The following is a 24,099-nucleotide window of genomic DNA, read 5'->3' as shown; positions in this document are numbered from 1 at the left end:
AACTGACTCTTGCTGTCTCATGGAGTCACTAGTTTCTGTAAACTCCATTCTTTTTTTGGGGGGGGAGGAGTTTTCTTCATTAACCTTTTGCAATTCCTTTTCCAATTGGTCAATTCTACTTTTGAAAGAGCTTTCCATTTGACCAATTGAGGTTTTGAGAGAATTATTTTCTTTTTGAATTTGTCCAATTGAGGATCTGAGAGAATTATTCTCATTTTGTATTTGTCCAATTGATGATGTGAGATATTTATTCTCATTTTTTAATTGTCCAATTGATGATCTGAGAGATTAATTCTCCTTTTGTATTTGTCCAATTGTACTTTCTAAGGATTTGTTTTCTTGTTGCAAGGTATTAATTGTCTCTCCCAAATTTTTAAGCTCCTTCCTTATTTCCTCAAGGAAGTCTTTCTGTGCTGAAGACCAGATCGTATTCTCCTCAGAGGTTCTAGGTCTCTCTGAGTTAGGGTCTTTCCCTTCCAAGAATTTTTCTATGGATGCACCTTTCTGCTGACCCTTCTTCATTTTGCTAAGACCTTGAGTTGGGGAGGGGCTGATTCACAGGGGCTTGAGATCCTAAAGGCTTTACTCACTGAGTGCAATTTCTCTGGCTGGCCAGTAGGAGGTGTTGGTTGCTTTCTCTGGAGTGTCTGTGACCTTGACTGAGGCCTTCTCCCTTTGCTTGAAGGGAGGAGTTGGAGCTATTGAATTCTTTTGCCTTCAATCTATGGTGCTCTTTACCCTGGCCTGAGGTCATTTGTCAGCTGGGCTAGTTCTTCTGCTCACACACCTGGGCCTGAGGCAGAATTAGTTTGCAATTGTTTGTTCTGGGAAGAGGTCTGAGTTGTAATGGAGGTGTGGACTCTGAGTTCCTCAGATCCGAGGAGCCCAGGGATGGTGTCTGCAGCAATCCTGCACTGGAATTCTCCCCCCCAGCCCTGTCCGCAAGCTCCCAGGGGGGACAGAACCAACACCAGTGCCTCTACTACCTAGTTGAATCAAGCCCCTGCCATCTAGCCCCACCACTGATCCAGAAGGTCTGGCTCTGGGACCCTCAGACTCCGGGTTCCAATTCAGCTGTTAATCTGGATAATCTGGGGCTGATCCTCCCTCTGAGCCCAGACTCACCGGCCTGAATTCGACCAGTGCTGCTGGGGGAGACAAATCCTGAGGTAGAAGTTCTTTCTCCTGGCTTTTCTTTCTGGGTTTTGTGGGTCAGATTTCTTTTAAGAGGTTTGTTTCATATGATAGATGGGGAAAGATCAGGAGACTTTAGAAGTGTGCCTGTCTTCTCTCTGCCATCTTGGCAGGAAGTCTTTCAAGAAATTATATTTAAAATAAGAGTAGAAAATATAAAATACTTATAAATCTACCTGCCAAGACAAACCCAATTTTAAAAAGACTTTTCACATAATTTAAGTCAGATCAAAATAATTGGAGAAATTGTAATTGTTCCTGGTTAGGTCAAACTAATATAATAAAAATGACATTTCTACCTAAATTAATTTATTATTTTTCAGTGCCATACCAAACTACCAAAAAGTTATTTTATAAAACTAGAAAAAATCATAACAAAATTCATCTGCAAGAACAAAAGTTCAAGATTATCAAGGGGATTAATGAAAAAAAAGTGAAAATAAATAGCCTAATCATACCAGACCTCAAACAGTATTATAAAATGGTAATTGTTAAAACAGTCTAATAATGACTAAGAAACAGAGTGGTGAATTGATGGAATAGATTAGATACATAATACACATTAGGAAAAGACCATTGTAATCTAATGTTTGACAAACCCAAAGACTCCAGATTTTGGGACAAGAATTCACTATTTGATAAGAAAGGTTAGGAAAACCAGGAAACAATATGATAGGCTTAGACCAACGTCTTACACCATATTTCAAGATAATATCAAAATAGGAACATGATTTAGACATAAAGGGTGATACCAAAAATAAATTAGGGGAGCAAGGAATACTTTACCTATCAGATTTATGGAGAAGGGAAGACTTTATGACCAAAGAAAGGATAGAAAAAAAATTATGAGATGAAAAATAGATAATTTTGATTATATTAAATTTAAAGGGGTTTGCACAGACAAAGCAATCCAAGCTAGATTAGAAGGAAAGCTGAAAGCATTGGGTGGGGGGAGATTTACAACAATTGTCTCTCATTTTTCAAATATATAAAAAACAGAGTCAAATTAATAAGACTACAAGTTATTTCCCAAATGATAAATGGTCAAGGGATATGAATAGGCAATTTTCAGATAAAGAAATCAAAGCTACCTATAGTCTAATGCTCTAAATGAGAAAGAATGAGAAATACAAATTAAACAACTCTAAGGTTCTACCACATACCCATCAGATGCACTAATATGATTGAAAAGGAAAATAATATCAAAGGAGATGTGGAAAAATGGGGACAATGATGCATAGTTGGTGGAGTTGTGAACTAATCCAACCATTCTGGAAAACAATTCAGTACTATTATCAAAGAGCTATAAAACTGTGCACACCCTTTGATCCAACAATACTACTACTAAGTCTGTATCCCAAAATGACTCCACAAAAGTGGGGAAAGGACCTTCATATACAAAAATAATGCTTTTTTTTTGGTGGCAAATGGGAATGTCCATCAATTGAGGGAAAGCTAAACAAGTTGTGCTCTATAATTGTAATGCAATACTTTTATGTTAGAAGAAATGACAAGCAGAATAATTTCAAAATAATCTGGAAATACACAACATGCAAAGTGAAGTGAGCAGAACCAGCAGAACATCGTACAGTTAGTACAGCAATAGTATATGCTGATCAAGTGTGAACTGTGTATTTCATCAGTACAATGATCCAAGACAATTCCAGAGAACTCATGATGAAAAGTGCTATCCACTATGATATCTCTCTCATCACATTCAATTTGGATCAATGTATACCATGGAAACAATGTAAAAACTAACAGAATACCTTCTGTGGGGGTGGGGTGGGGAAAGGGAAGCAAGATTAGGGGAAAAATTGTAAAACTCAAATTTTAAAAAAAAATCTTAAAAAAAAACAAAGTGCTATCCACTTCCAGAGGAAAAAATGGATAAAGTGTGAATGCAGATCTAAGTTTACTATCTTTTACTCTTTTGTGTTGGGTTTTTTGACTGTTTTCTTTCACAACTTGACTAATATGGAAATACGTTTTGCATGATTGTACATGTATAGCCTATATCAAATTGCTCACCATATCAGAGAGGGATGTGGGGAAGGAGAAGGAAAATTTGGAACTCAAATTTTTTAAAAACTGTTGTCAAAAATTGCTTATATATGTAATTGGGAAAAGAATAAAATATTATTTTTAAAAATTATCAACCCAATTTCTTTAACTCTGCTGTTTGGTTTTTATTGGCCCATCTGGCTCTTCATTAAGCATGTTCTTATTTCCTTAAATCTTACTTCATCTACTTGTTAGCTAGGGTGGAACCCTTCTAAAGAACCTGAAACACAACAATTTGTCTTTCCAACTCTTTTGAACTGGGAAAACCCCTGTCATAAAGATTGTTTCCGTATATAAATGCTGGGGAGGGGAATAGGTGAGGGCAAGTAAGGAGGAAAGAATGTTAGGTAAATATTGATGTTAGGCTAAGCAAAAGAGCAGTGGGGGATGTTGGAAGAAAAGGAACATCTGAGAAGGTGTATTAACCCTCCCCATAGTGTCAGTCTTCCTTACTGGAGAAAACTTTTCACCAGAACCTCTTATTCTAATGAAAGCACAAGACCACTCTCTCTGCCCATCCTCATGGAGCTATTTGACCTAAATACTCTTTATTGTTTTTAGTCCTATCTAACTCTTTGTGTTCCCATTTGGGGTTTTCTTGGAAGAGATACTGAACAGATCTGTCATTTCCCTTCTCTAGTTCTTATTATATATATGCAGGTTTAAGTGACTTACCCATGGGCACATAGCTACTAAGTATCTGAGAGCAGATTTGAATTGAGGGAAATGAGTCTTCCTTACTCCAGGCCTGAAACTCTTTCTGCTGCACCAATTAGCTGACCCCTGTATATTCAAATAAATTTTTTTTAGGTTTTTGCAAGGCAAATGGGGTTAAGTGGCTTGCCCAAGGCCACGCGGCTAGGTAATTATTAAGTGTCTGACACCAGATTTGAACCCAGGTCCTCCTGACTACAGGGCCGATGCTTTATCCACTGCGCCACCTAGCCGCCCCTCAAATAAATTTTTAATTTATTTTTTTCATTATTGACTAAGGAGGTACAGGTGCTATATAGCACCTGGGAAGGCAGTGGAGAGCTTACTGGATTTAGACTCAGGGAATTTGGGCATGTCTCTTCACCTCTGTTCCACATTTTCCTTTTCTATTCAGTGAGGAGGCCAGGCTCAATGAATTCTAAGATTCCTTCCAGCGCTAAATCTGGATTTCAAATTAGGATTTCCCTGGACAAACAGCCTTCTCAAATAATGTGGTTTTTCTTATAGATTTCCTGTTGTCTAATCTCTTAAATTTGGACAGAAGGTTCAGGCAGGAAGGTTATGCTGAGTGAGTGACATTTGAGTCTGAAATGGCCTTTTTAGTGTTTGTAACAAAGGAGAGCAAAATTTCTTTTGATCCTTCTCCATTTTTCACATTTATAGGGAATCGGGGGCAATGACATATCAGGAAAGAGAAGGGTATCTGGGAGAGCTAATTTCAAGTCATGACTTCACCATGCTATTGTTCCTACTTGTAAAATGGGCATAATAATTTGGTGTCATTAATCAGGGTTCTTCATATACCAAAGAGAGCAAAGTCACAGAGGGAAGTATGGGGAAAGAACATTTCTCCTCCTATAGACAAGAGCTATGAGACTGCATTGCCATAAAATTTCTAGAACTGAGGGGGCAGCTAGGTGGCGCAGTGGATAGAGCACCACCCTTGGATCAGGAGTACCTGGGTTAAAATCCAACCTCAAACACTTAATAATTACCTAGCCGCGTGGCCTTGGGCAAGCCACTTAACTCCATTGCCTTGAAAAATCTAAAAAAAAAAATTTCTAGAACTGAGTGGTACGTAACAAATCATCTAGTCTTCAAAAAAGGAAATAAGACACAGGAAAGAAGAAGGGTTTGTCCAACAGTATGCAAATAATGAACATCAGAGATTGGATTAAAACTTGGGGCCCTCTGTCTCTAAAATCAACACTCTTTCAGCTGAACCACACTGCCTGGAGAGCTTGTAAAGTAAATCCTAGTTTTGTGGGAAAGTACTGGGAAGAAATAAGAAATTATACTCACCCCATTCTATTTTGAGATAATCTAACATTCATTCTCTGGTTCCTCCAACCCTATTAACTACCACTACCAAGCACTATTCCTTAATCTAAGTCTGGAATTCCTAATCTGATGTCCATAGGTCTCTGGATAGATTTCAGGGAAATGACACATTTCGATGTTAAAAAAAAAAAGAAGAAATCTTTCTTTCCATTAACTTTTTTTATTCTTTTATTTTTTAATTGATATTTTATTTTTCCAAATATATGTTATGAAAATGTTTTTCAACATTCTTCCATATGCATGTGTATATTTTTAAGTTACAAAATTTCCTTCCATCTTCCCTTCCCACCCCTCTCCCCTCAGTGGTAAACAGTCAGGTTAATATTGTACATACATATTTTTGATAAATATGTTTGCAGATTAGTCATTTTTGTTTGAGGAATTATTAGGATTAAGGGAAAGAGATACATAAGAGATAATTTTTATAAAGTGTTCATCAGATTCTGAAGGGAGTTTTTGTTTGTTTTATCTTGTTTTTCTTCCTCTGAATGGGGATATCATTATCATAGCTGGTTTAATATGGTTAGCCTAGCTCACTGAACTGCTAAGAGGAGATGTTTCCATCAAGGTTGATCATCTCCCAATTATATTGTTCATGTGTACGTTATTCTCCTGGTTCTGCTCCCTTCACTCAGCATCAGATCTGATAAGTCATTCCATGCTTCTCTAGAGTCAGAACATTTATGGTTTCTTATAGAACAATAATATTCCATAGTATTCAGGTACCATAACTTGTAGCCATTACCCAATTGATGGGCACTTCCATTAACTTTCAACTGAAACTTATCATTTCCTTCAATTATGAATATTTTTGAAAATTGTTCTGAGAAGGGATCTATAGGTTTTAGTAAACTGCCAAAGGAATCCATAACATATTTTAAAAGTTAAACTCCCCTGCTCTAAGTTTTGGAGAAAAGAGAAAAATATACCTTTCTGGGGATTTGCCTGGATTGGTACATAAAAATAAACAGAGACATAAAGGATCACAGAATTTAAATCTCAGAGATCATCTAAACCAATGTTTTAATTTTAAAGGTGGAGAATTGAAACTTAGAAAGATGAGGTGCTTGCCTAACATCACACAAATAATTTAAAAAGTCAGGATCTGAACTCCATTCTAGTTCTCAGGAAGAAAACATCTGTTTAAATTGTTTCCCCATCTTTAAAATAAAAATATTTTTCTGTGCTGTCTGTTGGCCTTTGTGCATAATCTGTCCCTTCTACAAAACTCCCCATAATATTCCCATTTAATTTCTTATATTTGCTATGCCAGGTATTTTAATTTAAGTGCTTTTAAAGTGTTAAGTGCTTTATAAAATATATCTTATTTGAGCTTCACAATGACTCCAGTTGGAAGGTATAATTATTAACCTCATTTTACAGATGAGGAAATGGAAGCAAATAGATATTAAATTTCCCAGGGTCATATAACAAATTATCAGGGTCACATGACACAAATTTCCCAGGGTCACATAACATAAATTAGCAGATATTAAATTTCCCAGGTTCACATAACTAGGAAGTTTCAGACTCCAAATCTGAACTCACATCTACTTGATACCTAGATGTCATGCTAATATACAGCACTGCTCATTTAATGCCCTACCATCATGTCTTCTATTCTGTATTCCCCACTCTTAATCTATTCTGTTTCATTTGAATAAGATATTCTCTTCTAGATTCACATTATTGTCATGAGTCTCATTCCATCAAATGATGTCTAAGATCAAATTTGCCTCCTTCCTTCCAACTGTGTACTCGTTTATGGACATCTGAACCTATGCTATTTTTGGTCAGTTCCATTCTTGTTTTTGGTCTGCTGTGGACTTCTGAGTGTCTCCTTCATCCAACATTGGATACAGTTTCTGAGGTGTCTGGTTTGGTGAATATGTCTAGGCAGTTTTCTATCACTTCCATCTCAGTTTAAAGATTTCTTTGATTAGTTTTGAAAAAATCAAGGTCATATACACTTTATTTCCTCTTCAACTCAGATGAGATTAAAGTTTCTGTTTTATCAACCCTCAACCTCTACCTATGAGATAATTGCTCCTTTTTACTTTTTCCTATCCAATTTTGCTTTTCAGAATGACCTCATTATATATAATTCAGCCCCAACCTTTCTCTAAAAGTTAGTAATACTTTAATAATGATAACAGTTATAGAATGCCATTACTACTGGTTACTAATATTAATAACATTTTCATATAGCATAAGAAAACCATTTGACCTTAATTAGTGAATTATAATTAGTGTTTAATAATTTCCATTAAGTTTTTCTGGATCTTTTATATCAAATTTTCCATTGAGTTCTGTTCTTTTTTGTGATAAATACGTAACAGTCTTTCACTTCATCAAATATCAATTTTTTCCCCATTCAGGATTATTCTCAACTTTGCTAAGTTAAATATACTAAATTTTATGGGATCTTATTCTTTGTTGCAGCCCCAAATACTTTGCTCTCTGAACTATAATGTTTCAAGACCTATGATCTTTTAGTGTAAGGTTGCTAGGCCTTCTGAAATCTTGATTGTTTTTTCACATTGGTTTTTTTTTCTTTTTTGCTAGCAATATTTTCTAACTAGGGAATTTGGAAAGTTGGCTATGACATTCCTGTTTCCTTCCTAGGATCTTTTTCAGGTGAAATATCAGTGGATTCTTTTTATTTATAGTTTGTCTTCTTTTCTATAACTTTACAGAATTTTTTCTTAACAATTTCTTGTAATATAGTAAATCAGATTCTTTTTTTGAGACTAGAAGTTCATCATTTTTACATTTTAAGTCATGGTCCATTCCATTTTCCAACATCACCTTTTTTTTTTAGGTTTTTGCAAGGCAATGAGGTTAAGCGGCTTGCCCAAGGCCACACAGCTAGGTAAATTATTAAGTGTCTGAGGCCAGATTTGAACTCAGGTACTCCTGACTCCAGGGCCCGTGCTCTATCCACTTTGCTACCTAGCTGCCCTAACATCATCTTTTAAAAACATTTTTGATATAAAGTTCTGAATTCCAAATTCTGTCCCTCCTTTCCTCCTTGTCCTTCTTCCCTGGGACAATAAGCAGATATAGATTATACATGTGCAATTATGTAATACATTTCCATATTAGTCATAGTGTACAAGAAGACTTGAATAGAAGAAAAACATGAAAGGAAGGAAGTGAAAAATACCCTACTTCAGGTTGTATTCAACCAATATCAATTCTTTTTCTGGAGATGGCTAGTATGCTTCAACATTATTTCTTGGAGTTTGTCAGACATCATTTTCTTAACCAGATATTTTCTTTTTAAAAATTTTTGTATGTTTTATTTTTTCCAATTACTTATAAAGATTGTTTACAAAATTCATTTTTGTAAGATTTTAGATTTCAGGTTTTCTCCCTGCTTCCCTTCTTTCCCCCTCCCCAATCAATCTGTTAGAGGGGGTTTTTTTATGTATGAGTGTATCAGTAATATCTCCATATTAGTCATGTTGTAAAAGAAGGTGCTTGAACCAGAAATAGAAAGAGAAATTCCATTTAAAGTAACTTCAGACAACATTAAATACTTGGGAATTACCTCCCAAGATAAATCCAGAAACTGTTTGAACACAATTACAAAGTACTATTCAATAATAAAGTCAGATCTAAACAATTAGAAAAATGTCAATTGCTCATGGTTAGTTGAGCCAATATACAAATTAAATTACTTATTCAACACCATTACCAATCAAACAACCAAATAACTATTTTACTATTTAGGAAAAATAGTAAAAAAAATAGTAACTACTATTTAGGAAAAATAGTAACAAAATTCATACAGAGGAACAAAAGGTCAAAAATATCAAAGGAACTGATGAAAAAAATGTAAAGGAAGGTGACCTAGTTCTACCAGATCTAAAACTATGCTATAAAGCTGCAGTCATCAAAACTGCCTGGTATTGGTTAAGAAACAGAGTAATGGATCAGTGAATTAGGATAGGTTCAAAAGAAACAACAGCAAACAACTGTGGTAATCTATTCTTTGACATTAGTTTCTGGGATAGTAACTCACTATTTGACAAAAATTCTTGGGATAACTGGCAAGTAGTATGGAAAAAAGTAGTCATGGACCCACATCACACCCAATACCAAAATAAGGTCAAAATTGGTACAGGATTTAGGCATAAAGGGTGATACCATATACCAATTAACAGATCAAGAAATACTCTGTCAGATGTATAGAAAGAGGAGAAATTTATGACCAAACAAGAAATAAGAGTACATTATAAATTGCAAAATGGATGATTTCAACTATATTAAATTAAGAAGTTTTTGTACCAATAAAACAAATGCTGCCAAGATTAGGAGGAAAACAAAAAGCTGCTAAACAATTTTCACAAAGATTTTATTTCTAAAATATATAGAGAATTGAATCAAATTTATAAGGTAACAAGTCATTCCCCAACTGATAAGTGATCAAAGGATATGAACAGTTTTCAAATGAAGACATTAAAGCTATATAATCATATTAAAAATCTCCAAATCCTTACTGATTAGAGAAATACAAATTAAAACAATTATGAGGTACCACCTCATAAGACTAGCTAAAATGACAAAAAAAAGGGGAAATGATCATTATTGGAGAGATTGTGGGAAGATTGGGACATTAAATTATTGTTGGTGGAGTTGTGAATTGATCCAACCATTCTAGAGAGCAACATGGAACTATGATGCCCACAGAGTAATAAAACTTATCATGCCCTTTGACCTCGCAATACTAATACTAGGCTTAAAGCCAGAAGAAATGATAAAAAAAAAATGAGAAAAGTCTCACATGCTCCAAAATATTCATAGAATATTTTTGATTCACTACTAGAAAGCTTCATAGAAGCTTTTTTTGTAATGGCAAAGAATTAGAAATTGAGAGGATATTCATCACTTGGGGAATGGTTGAATGTTATATGAATGATATGAATACTATTGTTCTATAAGGAACTATGAACTGGAGAAACATGGAATAAATTACAGATGTTAAGTGAAGGGAGTAGACAATGCTATCCACATCCACATCCAGAGGAAGAAAAACAAAGAAAAACCTGACAGAATTTTTTTTTAATTTTTAACATTTCCCTTATGTTTTTCTTTCCTATCCCTTAGTCCTAATTCCTCATACAGAAAATGACTAATATGTAAATATATTAAACATAAATGTACAAGTACAATGTTTACCAGACTGTTCGCCATTGAGGGGAGTGGGGTTGGAAGAGAGGATGCAAGGATATTATATTACTAATAAATATGCATATGCATCTCTTACTGTATTCAATTGTTAACTAAAGAACCTCATATATATTCCATACATATATTAAATGCTTCAAAAATCTTGATAAATTGAATATGGAAAAGCAATCATGCATTTGCATGTAGATGAAAGTTGATAAATTTTCATAACATGAAATTGGAAAAAATAGAATAAAATATCAATTGGGGAAAAAGAAGGTATTTGGATTATCATAGATTTATTCATTTAGAGCTAGAAGATGACCTTTTGGGCATCCAATCTAACTCCCTCATTTTACAAATAAGGAAACTGAGACTATTATAGGTCAAGTTAACTAAAGTAACACAGATAATGTTTTGAAGAAATAGAGCTAATAAAAAAAATGTTGAATCAGGTGAATTAAATTTGATTTGTTGAGGTTCAATTGTGTCTGACTCTCTGGGATGACAAATTTTTCTTGACAAAGAGATCAGAGTGATTTGACATTTCTTTCTCCAACTTATTTGACAAATGAGAAACTGACTGCTCCATATAGCTGTCCCATACAAACAATATTTTTTTTTATTTTTTATTTTACATTTTTCCCCAAATCACAGTTAAACAATTTTAAAATATTTTTTAAAATTTTGAATTTCAAATTCTACCCAATTCTATGCTTCTCTTGCTCTCTCCCCTTCCCCTAACTGAGATCATCAGCAATTCAATATAGTTTACCCATGGGTAATTATATAAAACTTTCCATATTAATTATACAAACAATATTTTTAAAGCATTTTATATATACATATATATATATATATATATATATATATATAAAGATATGGAAGAGTATTCTATACTCTGTATATATTGTAGGAGATGTAAAGTGAAGGTATCAGGTTCTTTAGCTAACAGTAATAGATTAAAATTAGCATCAGTTCAGCTTCTAAAAGCATCTAACTTTATCTCATATAACAGATTCCATATAACAGGCAAAAAATATAAAAGGAAAATATGAACTGGGCATCTACTTATCCCTTGACAACTTTCAGAAAGTGTTTATTAATTTCAGAGAAGAGGAGCTTACTAAGGGTTTACTACTTACAACCCATTCAAAGGAGGAAAAAAAAAAAAGAGTGCCCCTCTGATGATTACTACTTGAATGACCCCGGGCAAGTCATTTAAGCTTCTTGGGCCTCAGATTCCTGAACTATAAAATGAGGAGATTGTACTAGATGACTTTTGAGATTCCTTCCAGGTTTTAGATCTATGATCCTTTCATCCTATGGTACTCAGAATTTCTGGCCAAAAGGATCATGGAAGAATTCATGGGAGAAGCTGTTTTTACTATTCCATGCAGACTCATTTATTTACCAGGGGTAGTTGCTAAGTATTCCCAAAATGTATTGTAAATTCATTAGAAAGATAAAAATATACTTCCAGCAGCCTAGATTAGAAACCTCAGTTGAATCCTGCCTTTGAGCTAAATTAATCAACTACACAAGTTGAGGATGAGAAAAGTGAAACCAAACACTAATTCCTAAGAAAAGGATTGGAGTTGTAGTCAACTAAAAATTAAACATTAGTCAAGTATGACATGGCAATCAAAAAAGTTAACATAATATTAGATTATATCAATATAAGTTCAGTGTTTAGAACAAGAGATACCAGCCCTAACATACTCTACCCTGAACTAAGCACATTTGAAGTGAGGTTATGTCAAATTCACTACTAGAAACCACACTAGGAAGGCATACTGTAGAGTATCCTTACATGAAGATCAGGATAGTTAAGGAATTGAATATAATGCCATTTCAGGATCAAAAGAACTGGGTCTTTATAGTCTAGAGAACTGTCTTAGAGCGGGACATGACATTTATCTATTTTTAACTACTTCTAGACTTGGAATGTGGAAGAACGATTAGTTTTGTTCTTTGGGGAACAGAGAACAAAGATAGGAGGAAAGGATAAAAGTCTCTTTGACAGATTTCTATTTAGTTTAAAGCAAGACAATTTTAACCATTTTAGTTATCCATAAATGAGAAAGGATTTCTAAACAGTAGGTTCTCCTTATGAAACTTCATGTAAAAAATTCAAAGGAAATCTGTAAGGAATAAAAAAGAAGGGATTCTTCTTGTTCTATTACAGAAGGTTCTATGAGTTGTACTAAATGACTTTTGAGATCTTTTCAGGACTCTGCCACCTTTTACTTTCCTTGCTCCTCATCTAATCAATTGTCAGATTTTGCCAATATTACCTCTACATTATTTATCACTACCCTATCCTTTCCTTTCTGTAGATGTCTTTTAAGTACATTAAGGCTTATCTATATTTACTCTGATTGTGAATTAGTAAGAAATGCACTCTTCACTTCTATTTCCTTGTTTATCCTTTGATGGGGGAAGTGGTAAATAGAGTTCTAGGTAGCTGAGGAATTAAATTGTATTATTATGTATGAATGCTCTCCATGCCATCACAAGGGTTGTGTACCTTATGACCTTCTTTCACCAATATTGTCTTCTGTTTACGTAAATTAAAAAAATATTGTATGCATTCTTGCATCAAACATTGACATTTAATAGACTGTGATTTTAATGAAAAGAGACTGAGAAAATGTGACAGTGCCAAAGGCAATATGTGGTAGAGAGTACTGATTTTGATGATAGATTTATTCTCTCCAGACTAAATATTCAAAAGAAGCAGTGGTCTATCAGAAGAATTAATGTCAACTTCATTGATTAGGAACAATTTGTTTCTAACTTGGAGGAAAAGTTGAGCCAATACACAATTGGCCACAGTGGAGTAAAAAGGGGGTGAGCTTTTTCAGAGATTTGGTGTACAGCCCTGTTTTTACTTATCTGGGTCAGAACAATCTCACACCTCAAGACTGATTTGATAAAAATGATGAGAAAATTCAGAAATTGCTAAATAAGCAATTACAACTCCATAGGATTTACCAGTAGGATAGTTCATCAATATCTAAGAGAGTAGCATTTAATTCCATCAAAATTAAAGCATTTGGCCTCAGATACTTGATAATTGCCTAGTTGTGTGTCCTTGGGCAAGTCACTTAGCCCCATTGCCTTACAAAAACCAAAAAAAAAAAAAAACTTAAGTACAAGCAAAGCTTAGAGAGATGCAGGGTGCTTGGCTCAGTAAGAAGATAGATAAAAATTGTTTTATACTAATAGTAACAATCCAAAACACTTTTATGATGATGTGAAGGATTTTTGTGAGTCCAGCACCTATGGTGCCTCTCAATTACTTAGTGCTATTGGAGCCACATAGATTAGAAATAATGACATGATCCTTGAGAGGGAAAGAACACTTCCATATTGTTCTCAATAAACTGTCATCATTCAATGCTAAAGTTAATAACCACTTATTGCGGGTTGCAGTCAATCCCTCCCTAGCTGAAATTCCAACTGAAGAAGAGGTTTTGAATGCCATTGGGTTTCTTTTATGTGGCACTGATTCTACTCCAGCTGAGATTTAGAAAGTGGGGGATGTCATTACTCATACAAAAACTGACTGAAATTTTCCAGGTTATATGGCAAGAGAAGATTAAAGAAATTCAAAGACACCCCTACTATCCATCTCTAAAAAGGAAAGAGATTGTCTTGTGACCCTTATGGGTTGGGGGGGGGGGGGGTGTTTCCTCTCTCTTAAGTATTCCTGGCAAGATTCTTGCCAGAATTATACTTAATAAGCTGATAATTCATCTGGAAGATGACCATCTAACTGATAACCTATGTGACTTCAGAAAGGACCAAGGCATGATCAACATTGTGTTTTGTTGCCCAGCAACTCCAGGAAAAATTCCAGGAGCAGAATAAAGTTCTGTACAACATTTATAGATCTGATCAAGGATTTTAATACAAGGGCTTCTAAGGGCTTATGGAAAATTATTGGGTGGAGCCAAGATGGAGGCAGGAGAAGAACCCTTCCTAGGTGCTTTCTCCAAAAAAATTTCAAAAATCTTAAAATCAACACTCTAACTAAATTTTTGAGAGATAAAACCCACAGAAAGCTCCAGTTAGGCAATTCTTCAGCCCAAGGTAACCTGGAAAATAGTGGAAAAACTCTGTCCATGGGGTTAGAGTGGTGGGCTCCTGGAAGTCATGGCTCCCGCAGCAGAAGCAGTTTCCTGACCTGTACCCCAGGGAGAACCAAGCACAACTTGGAAGATCAGCAGGAAGACCACTGCCAGAGTGAGCATGAAGCCCAGGCTCTGAATACAGTTGTGCAGTCAGCAGCCCAGTCCAAGAAATGGAAGCAGGCCCCACTGAGCCAACAAGCCCGCACCTCTAGGCAGCTGTGCTCAGCCCACTGAAGGTAAGGGAGAGGAGGGAGACTTCCAAGGTCTGCCCTCTGTCCCTCAAACAGGACTCTGGGGCTCTGACCACATTCAGATCCTGATATCAGTCTAGGACCCCTATAGAATAGGGACCTCCCCTCCTCAGCCCCATGGCAGAGGGGTGCATTTGTGGTCACTCACAGACCAGGAGAGCAGTCAGAACCTCACACACTGAGGTCCTTGTGGGGGTATCCCAACAAAACTCAAAAGCTCAGGAAGCACCCCAAAACCAGGCCCAGGCTAGGGAAATGAGTAAGCAGGAAAAAAAAGGAACGTGACCATTGACAAACACTTTGTCTATGATCCCAAGGAGGATCAAAATACTCAATCTGAAGATGAGGAAGTACAAGTTTCCACATTTAAAGACTCCAAGAAAAATGGAAGTTGGGCTAAAGCTATGACAGAGCTCAAAAAAGATTTTGAAAATCAGCTAAGGGAGATAGAAGAAAAATTGGGAAAAGAAATGAGAGAGATTCAGGAAAAAACATGAAAATGAAGTCAGCAGCTTAGTCAAGGAGATCCAAAAAATGCTGAAGAAAATGACGTGTTAAAAACCAGCTTAGGTCAAATGGATAAAACAGTTCAAAAAGTTATTGAGGAGAAGAATGTTTTAAAAAGCAGAATTGGCCAGATGGAAAAGGAGATAAGAAAGCTCTCTGAGGAAAACAAATCCTTCAGATGTAGAATGGAGCTAAAGGAAGCTGATGACTTTACAAGAAATCAAGACACAATATTTCAACACCAAAAGAATGAAAAATTAGAAGAAAATGTGAAACATCTCATTGAAAAAACAACTGATCTGGAAAACAGATTCAGGAAAGATATTTATTGGGCTCCCTGAAAGTCATGATCAGGAAAAGAGCCTTGACCTCATTTTTAAAGAATTCCTACAGGAAAATTGCCTTGATATCCTAGAAGCAGAGGGCAAAATAGAAATTGAGAGAATCCACTAATTGCCCCCAGAAAAAGATCCAAAAAAACCATCCCCAGAAATATTATAGCCAAGTTCCAGAACTCCCAAATCAAAGAGAAAATATTATAAGCAATCAGAAGGACACAATTCAAATCATGGAGTTGCAGTCAGGACCACACAGGACTTAGCAGCAAACTACATTAAGGGCTCATTGGGCTTGGACTATAATATTCTGGAAGGCAAAAGAGCATGGAATGCAACTGAGAATCAACTACCCATCAAAACTGAACATCCTCTTCCAGGGAAAAGATGGACTTTCAATGAAACAGGAGAATTTCAAATGTTCCTGTTGAAATGACCAGAGCTGAACAGAAAATTTGACCTTCAAGTACAGGACTCAGGTGAAGCATAGAGAATGGAGGAGAAGGGTAAATTATGAGGGACTTAATGATAACGAACTGAATGTATTCCTGCATAGAAAAATGATATTTATAATACTCATGTGAACCTTCTCATTTAATAGAGCAGATAGAAGGAGCTTTTACAGATGAGGCACAGGAGAGAACTGAATTTGAAGATATAATATATTGTAAAAATGGAGTCAGTGGCTAAAAGTGAAATGTGTTGGGAATAAGAGAAAGGAGAGGTGGAATAGGCTAAGATATTTCATACAAAAGATATATTTTTTGCAATGAGCTTTTGCAATGATATGGAAGGGGGAAGGCAAGGGAGAATGAGGGAACCTTCACTCTCATCAGAAATGACTCAGAGAAGAAACAGCATACATACTCAATAGGGTATAGACATCTAGAGTAAAAAGGAGAGAAGGGGGACAGGGGGACGGGGAGATGTGAGTGATAGAGGAGAGGGTAGATCCTAGGAGAGAATAGTCAGATACAACACATTCTCTTTTTTCCTTTTTGCAAGGTGCTGGGATTGAGTGGCCTGTCCAGGACCACGGGGCTGGGCGGTTGCTGAGTCTCTGAGGTGGTATGTGGGCTTAGGGCCTCTTGGCCCCAGGCCAGTGCTCTGTCTGCTGCACCATTCAGCTACCCCACAGCACATTTTAGTAGAGGGACAGAGTGAAAGGAGAGAGAATTAATATATGGTAGTGGGGAAGGAATGGATGGAGGGAATTACACTCAGCAACAGCAATTATGGAAAAATACGGAAGTAACTTCTTATGATATGGACTCATGATAAAGAATGTGATCTATCCAAGACAGAGCTGATGGTATCAGAACACAGATTGAAACACATTTTTTTCTCTTTCTTTTACTTTATTTCTCATGAGGTTCTATATTTTTGTGGGGGAGGGGCTATTATGTTTACTCTTAAACAAGCATATTTTAGTAATGTATAAATAAAGTCATATTAACCAAAAAAGAAACCAAGAGGGGTGGGAATTCAGGGTTATTACAAAGGAAAATATTGTACTGTCTACAGAGTCATTATGGGGACATCATTGTTGTATACCTCTGAAACCTGGGCAGTATACCAGCACCATGGAAGGAAACTGAATTGCTTCAATTTGAATTATTTTAGGAAGATTTTGTAAATGGACAGACAGGATAAGATAACAGATACTGAGGTCCTTTGTCGAACCAAACTGTCAAGTAATTCAAACTATTGCAGAGTGCAACTCCTGGGGCAGTCAGGTGGTGCAGTGGATAGAGTACTGCCTTGGAGTCAGGGGGATTTGAACTCAAATCCAGCCTCAGACACTTAATAATTACTTAACTGTGTGACCTTGGGCAAGTCACTTAATCCCATTGCCGAGAGAGAGAGAGAGAGAGAGAGAGAGAGAGAGAGAGAGAGAGAGACAGCACAACTCCAGTGGGCTGCCCACTTTGTCCAATTACCAAATGTATATCTGCCTAAAATATTATTAAGAAAACATACAAGACATTATGAAACATTATTGTTCTATTAGAAACCAGAAGGATGAGATTTCAGAGAAGCCTGAAAACACTTGCACTAACTGATATTGAGTGAGATAAGCAGAACCAGAAGAACCCTGTATACCCTACAGCAACTTGGGGGTAATGATCAACCTTAATAGACTTGCTCATTCCATCAGTACAATAATCAGGGACAATTTTATAGTATCTACAATGGAGAATGCCATCTGTATCCAGAGAAAGAACTGTGGAGTTTAAACAAAGATAAAGACTACTACCTTCAATTATTTTTTTAAAAAGTTGTCTTATGTACTACATAATGTTGCTATTTCTAATATTTTATTTTTTCCTCAAGGTTATGATTTTTCTCTCAACACATTCAATTTTGATCAATATAAGCATGGAAAAATATAAAGATTATCATCAGACTGCCTTCTTTGGGAGGGTGGGGGGAGGGAAGGGAGGGTTGGGGAAAAATTGTAAAATTCAAAACTTTACCAGAAAATGATAGATAGAAACTACTATTGAATATAACTGGAAAACAAATAAAATATTTATTAAAAAAAAAAGAAAACATACAAGGCAAGTGCTCAAATAGTGGTCAGAATACTCAATACAAAACACCCCCAAAGTCTCTCTTAAGAACTTAGGAATTGATTGTGGGACATGAGAGACACTATCATAGGACCACCCAACATGGCATGCCTTCATCTAAGAAGGTGCTGTATTCTGTGAGCAAAAGTAGAATTTAAGTAGTTCAAAGAAAATGCAAGATGCACAAATTTAGATAATTCGTCCCAAATGTTCACATGGACTATTTGTACCCAACATGTGGTAGAATATTCCAAGCCCATATTGGTCTGATCGCTCAGTCAGACACACTGTAACATGAATCTAATAGTGACATCAAGAATGAAGGACAGCAACCTACTAACCAACTTCATGAAGTCATGTCATCACAAGGCTTCCTGATAAACTGAGAGTGATTGGAAATATGGATCAACAAGCCCCATCTGTAGATTCCAGTGGAACAAATGCAAAATTAGTTTGGAGGTTGCCAGGACACCATTGCACAACCCTTCCTCCACAAGGTGAGAATCAGGATAGCTAAATTATATCTGGAAGAACTTTTGTATAAAATAATCTAGGCAGTTTAAAAACTATCATATGTGAGATTAGGCAGGTTTGTTTTCTAAACTTCTAATCACCTTACCCCAGGAAAATTCTGAAATATTCTCCTTTCCTCTTTACTAAATTGTGTGTTTATGCAATGTTGTAATCTAGAATGTGGGAAGACACGGGAAGAAGGAAAAAAAGAGAAAGCAAGGTACTCAACTGAAACTTTTTCACAAGATCACTAATGATCATTTAATTACTAAATCTAATGGTCTTTTTTTCTTTAATCCCCATCCTTGCTCTCTCTGCAGTATGACTCTGTTGATTGTCTTCTCTTAGACATTCTCACCTCTCTAGATCTTTCTGACACTAGTCATCCCTAGTTTTCCTTTTGTCTCCGTTATAAGATAAAATGTTTGCAAAATATTTGGCACAGAGTGGGTACTAGATAAATTCTTATTTCTTCCCTCTTTCCCCCCCCCTTCCATTTGTTAATTTATCATTCAGATCACAACTCAGAATCATGAGTTTATCCTAAATCTCTGTCTTGGAATTCCTACAGAAGTCTGAATTTGAACTAAGAATTGAAGAATGCCAGGGAAGCTAAGAAGTAACTGGTTTGTTTCTGTCTGAGGAAGGCAAGTCAAACTGCTCTGAGGAGTTTTCAATATTCAAATATCTCTCATACCAGGTCATTATAGAAATTATATTTATTGGTGAATTGAAAGTCAAATCTATTTGTATCAGAGGTTCTTAACATATATGCACACATATATATGTTTGTGTTATGTATTTTCACTGATATCAAATTAAAATTTATTATTTCTTTCAATTATTTAAATTTATTTAGAGAAGGAGCCCATAGGCTTCACCAAATTGTTAAAATGGTTTATGACACAAAAAAGGTTCAAAACTCTTAGACCATAGACTTAGATTAAAATGTTTTTCTCATGACTCAGCAAGAGTCATATGGAATCAGCCTTTCCCCCAAGATGGCACCGAAGGCAAAGAAGGAAGCATTTGTCCCTCTCAAGGCAGAAGCCAAATCCAAGCCCTTGAAGGCCTAGAAGACCGTGTTGAAGGGTGTTCAGAGCCACAAAAGGAAGATCCAAATCTCCCTCCCTTCTGGAGACACAAGACACTAAGATTTCAGAGGCAGCCCAAATACCCTGAGGAGAAAAAACAAGATGTGGCAAATGTCAATACACTGATTCGGCCTGATGGAGAGAAGGCCTATGTCTGACTTGCTACAGACTATGATACTTTAGATGTTGCCAACAAGACTGGAATCAGCTAAATGGTCCAGTTGTCCTGCTTCACCCTCAATAAAAAAGTTTTCCAGGAAAAAAAAGAAATATGGAATCAGCCTGGTAACCCTCATTAGACCAAATACACTGATTATTCCCTTCTTTGCTCTACAAGACACAACAATTATACCTGGAAGAACTTTTGTATAAAATAATCTAGGCAGTTTAAAAACTAGCATATGTGAGATTAGGCAGGTTTCTTTTCTATACTTCTAATCACCTTACCCTAGGAAAATTCTGAAATTTCATATTCTCCTTTCCTCCTTACTAAATTGTATGTTTATGCAGTGTTGTGATCTAGAATGTGGGAAGACAGGGGAAGAAAGAAAAAAAGAAAAAGCAAGGTATTCAACTGCAAAAAGGGAGATCTTTCCTTTGTCACTTTTGTAAATAGAAGGATGAATTCTCCTAATAGCCTGTCAATGCCAGGAGGGTTCCCTTCTGTGATGTAGTATTCTGAACCTCTGACATATCCATGTAGGAAATGGTCCTGCCAAGGTTAACTTTAGCAAAATGAGGAAGGAAAAGGAAGTTTGCTTTGGCCTAAATCTCTCCTTCTGTCCCTCCCTCCAATCTGTACTGCACAGAATAGTTAAATTCTTCAATATTTTTCTAACTCATTATTTCATCAGTGTAGGCACTCCCTCCACTGATGTAAATTCAAAAACCTCCCCACTTTAGAAAATGATTTCATGAGTAACCCAAAATTTCATCACCTTTTACCCAACCTTGAGGTAATAGCTAGATTTGTTCTTCTATAACAATTCATTTCCAGACCTTTCCTGAAGTCTTTCCAACTTGCTAGGTCTATGAGAGCCTGGTCTATACCAGAACAGTCTTTGAGAATCCATTAGATTAAGATATCAAAGATAGACTTTAGTTCAACACTTTCATTATATCACTTCTCTGATCAAATGTTTTTAATGACTTCCTCTTGTCTTCAGAATAAATTCTAAAATCTTCAGTGAAAGATATAAGGTTCTCTCCAAAATGATCTCAGTCTACCTTTCTAATCTTATATAATCATATTCTCCTATATATGGTCTATTCTCTGTTCTCCCACTATGTCTTTCTTGCCTCTTCACCTTTGCTCATGCTGTTCACTCCCCTTCAACTCTCTAAATTCCACCCATACTTGATGTTTTCACACAAATCTAAATTTTTTCCAGAAAATTCCAATACAAAGGGAGCACTCCCTTCACTGTACATTTGGCACTGACTCTATACTACTTTATAGAGTTGTGTTTTCAGTTGTATCACTCTTCATCAAGACTTAGTTCCTTGAGGGTAGAGACTGTTTTTGCCATTTGAGAAGTCACTTAGCCACTCATAAATTCTGACAGACCCCTAAAATAGGGCCTCTTTTACTGGAATCCATAGCACTATCTCCCACTTCTACCCTCCTGCTCCCTGACCCACATGATCCATAGATAGATTTCAGGAGGTTAATGAACTTGGAAGGGTAGAAAAATATATACACCTTTATTTTAACTAACCTCTAAATGAAATTTAACATCTGAAATTATTTAAAAATCACTATTCTAAGAATGAGTCCATAGATGTCACCAGATGCAACAAAGTATGGATCGATTCTCTGCTGCTTGTGCTAATTTTGATCTAATTAACACCAAGAAAACACAAGTGCTCCATCAGCCAGCACCACAGCATCCATATGTGGAACATTGATTAAAACAAATGGAGAAGTTTGAGTACTTTGGACAAGTTCACTTACCTTGGCAGTGTCCTTTCCAAGGGGATACACATTAACAATGAGGTTTACACTCGCATTGCCAGAGCTAGCTCAGTATTTGGGAGGCTCCAAAAGAAAGTGTGGGAGAGAAGAGATATTAGACTGACTACCAAACTGAAGGTCTACAGAGCCCTTGTGCTGACCTCATTGCTATATTCCTGTGAAGCCTGGACAGTCTGCCAGTGCCATGTCAGGAATCACTTCCATTTATATTGTCTCAGGAAGATTCTGAAGATCACCTAGCAGGAGAAGATACCAGACACTGAGGTCCTTTCTTGAGCTAAACTGCCTAGTACTCCAACCTTACTACAGAGAGTGCAACTAAGGTGTACTGGACAGGATGTTAGAGTGCCAGACATATACTTGCCAAAATAATTATTTTATGGAGAACTCACACAGGGCAAGTTCTCACAAGGAAATCAGAAGAAGCGATACCAGGACACCCTGAAGGTCTCATTGAAGAACTGTAGAATTGAATGTACAGTATGGGAGACAATGGTCCATGGGAGACACATGCCCTCTTCAGTGAAGATGCTGTGCTCTATGAGGAAGTCAGAATTGAAGCAGCTCAAAGAAAATGTGACATCCATAAGTTTAGAGTTCACATAGACTATTTGTGCCCAACCTATGGTAGAGAATTGCAAGCTCATAGGTCAGCCACATTTGGACACACTGTAATTTGTCTCAAACATATCAATGTCATTTTGGTCTTCTTCGATAACGAAGGACAAGAACCAACCAAATGTCACCAGATTGCCACAGGAGTTAATGACAGAAAAAAAATTAAGAATTTTGCTTTATATGGCTTCACAGTTCAAGTTACAACAAAGACCCCAGGTCAAGAATTTATAGAAAATTAATCTTTAGGAAGCTAGTACAAGCAGATTTCCTACTATGCAGCTCAGCAATCAAATAAAAATTAAGCATAGAGATATACACAACTATATGGCAATACAGTCAAAACAGAGATTAGACCATGAAAAGTCAAGGTCACTCATGTGAAAGATATGGACAGTGGTAATGATCACAGTGAGAGTACTCATCCAGAATGAGGTCTGAGCAGGGAAGTTTTTTACCTTAAAGATGGGTAATTGACACCAGAATGGGAGGGGGCATTCCTAAACAGACCATGCTATGATGGGGAAATTCTCCAGGGTCACTTATGGATATGAGACTCAGGTATCAAGTTTCCTATTCAGGAGAAAAATTGAGTGACAGTTCAAAACTTTAACCAGGGATCCCATAAATGAGGATCTAGTTCAATCAGAAGCTGTGATCACTTGTATCTTTCACATTGTGTCAGAATAAGTCAGGATAGAGGAAAAGTATAAAAGTATAGTCTTTGTTATTGGTTATATATTTATAGTCAATAGGACCACTTATTTTAAATGACTCCATATTGTAATCTTATCACAGATAATTATAAGAGAAAACAGTATTTTAAAAATCTTAATCACTACAATTCCCTCTACTAAGACTATAAGTTATAGAAGAGTTCTCAATCGGCATCTATGAAGAGGTTCCACATTAAAAAGTCCCTGTATATTCTGGGGGGTAAGGGGGAGGGGTTTATGCTTACTATTACAACATGATTTTTGTACAAATATTTTTCATGGCTACACATTTTTAACCTACACTAAGTGACTTGCTTTCTTAATGGGGGGGGGGAAGGAGAGAATTTGGAACTCAAGGTCTTGGAAGTAAATGTTGGAACTAGCTGAGTGAATTTTTTTTTCAAAAAATTACAAATAAAAAGGGGGAAAGTTCCTATAATAAATCAAATTACAAGTCCAGACCAAAAAAAAATAATAATAGGTCATTGTCTTATTTTATAAAGCTAAAAGCTCACCAAAAATATTTCTTTCTTATCTTGTTCTTATAATTATTACTCTCTTAGACCTTTCTAGAATCTAAATTACCAAGAATTCTGAAAGCTACTTGAGACATAAATCTTCTATTTGATCACAAAACTCGGCTATACTAACCACAAAATATAAGTTAATAATAAATGGAAGAAATAACTTTCCCAACAGATAAATGGTGAAAAGATAAGAACAGACATTTTTCAAAGAAAGTAATACAAATTAACAACACTCACTTGAAAAAATGTTCCAAATCATTACTAATTAAAGAAAATAATATAAAAGCAACTCAGTGATTTTCTCCTTCACCCATCAAATTGGCAAAAATGACAAAGGAAGAAACTGACAAACTTCAGTCAAGTCAT

The 24,099-nt window shown here is 36.0% G+C and overlaps 1 pseudogene; it reads left to right on the top strand.

Annotated features, from left to right (window-relative positions):
• Positions 1-24,099, top strand: part of LOC141506537 (small ribosomal subunit protein uS5 pseudogene) — a 47,497-nt pseudogene that overhangs the window by 12,564 nt on the left and 10,834 nt on the right.

The sequence above is a fragment of the Macrotis lagotis genome, chromosome 1, assembly GCF_037893015.1.
Source record: "Macrotis lagotis isolate mMagLag1 chromosome 1, bilby.v1.9.chrom.fasta, whole genome shotgun sequence".
Classification (NCBI taxonomy): Eukaryota; Metazoa; Chordata; class Mammalia; order Peramelemorphia; family Peramelidae; genus Macrotis; species Macrotis lagotis.
This window is presented reverse-complemented; position numbering and strand designations above follow the sequence as displayed.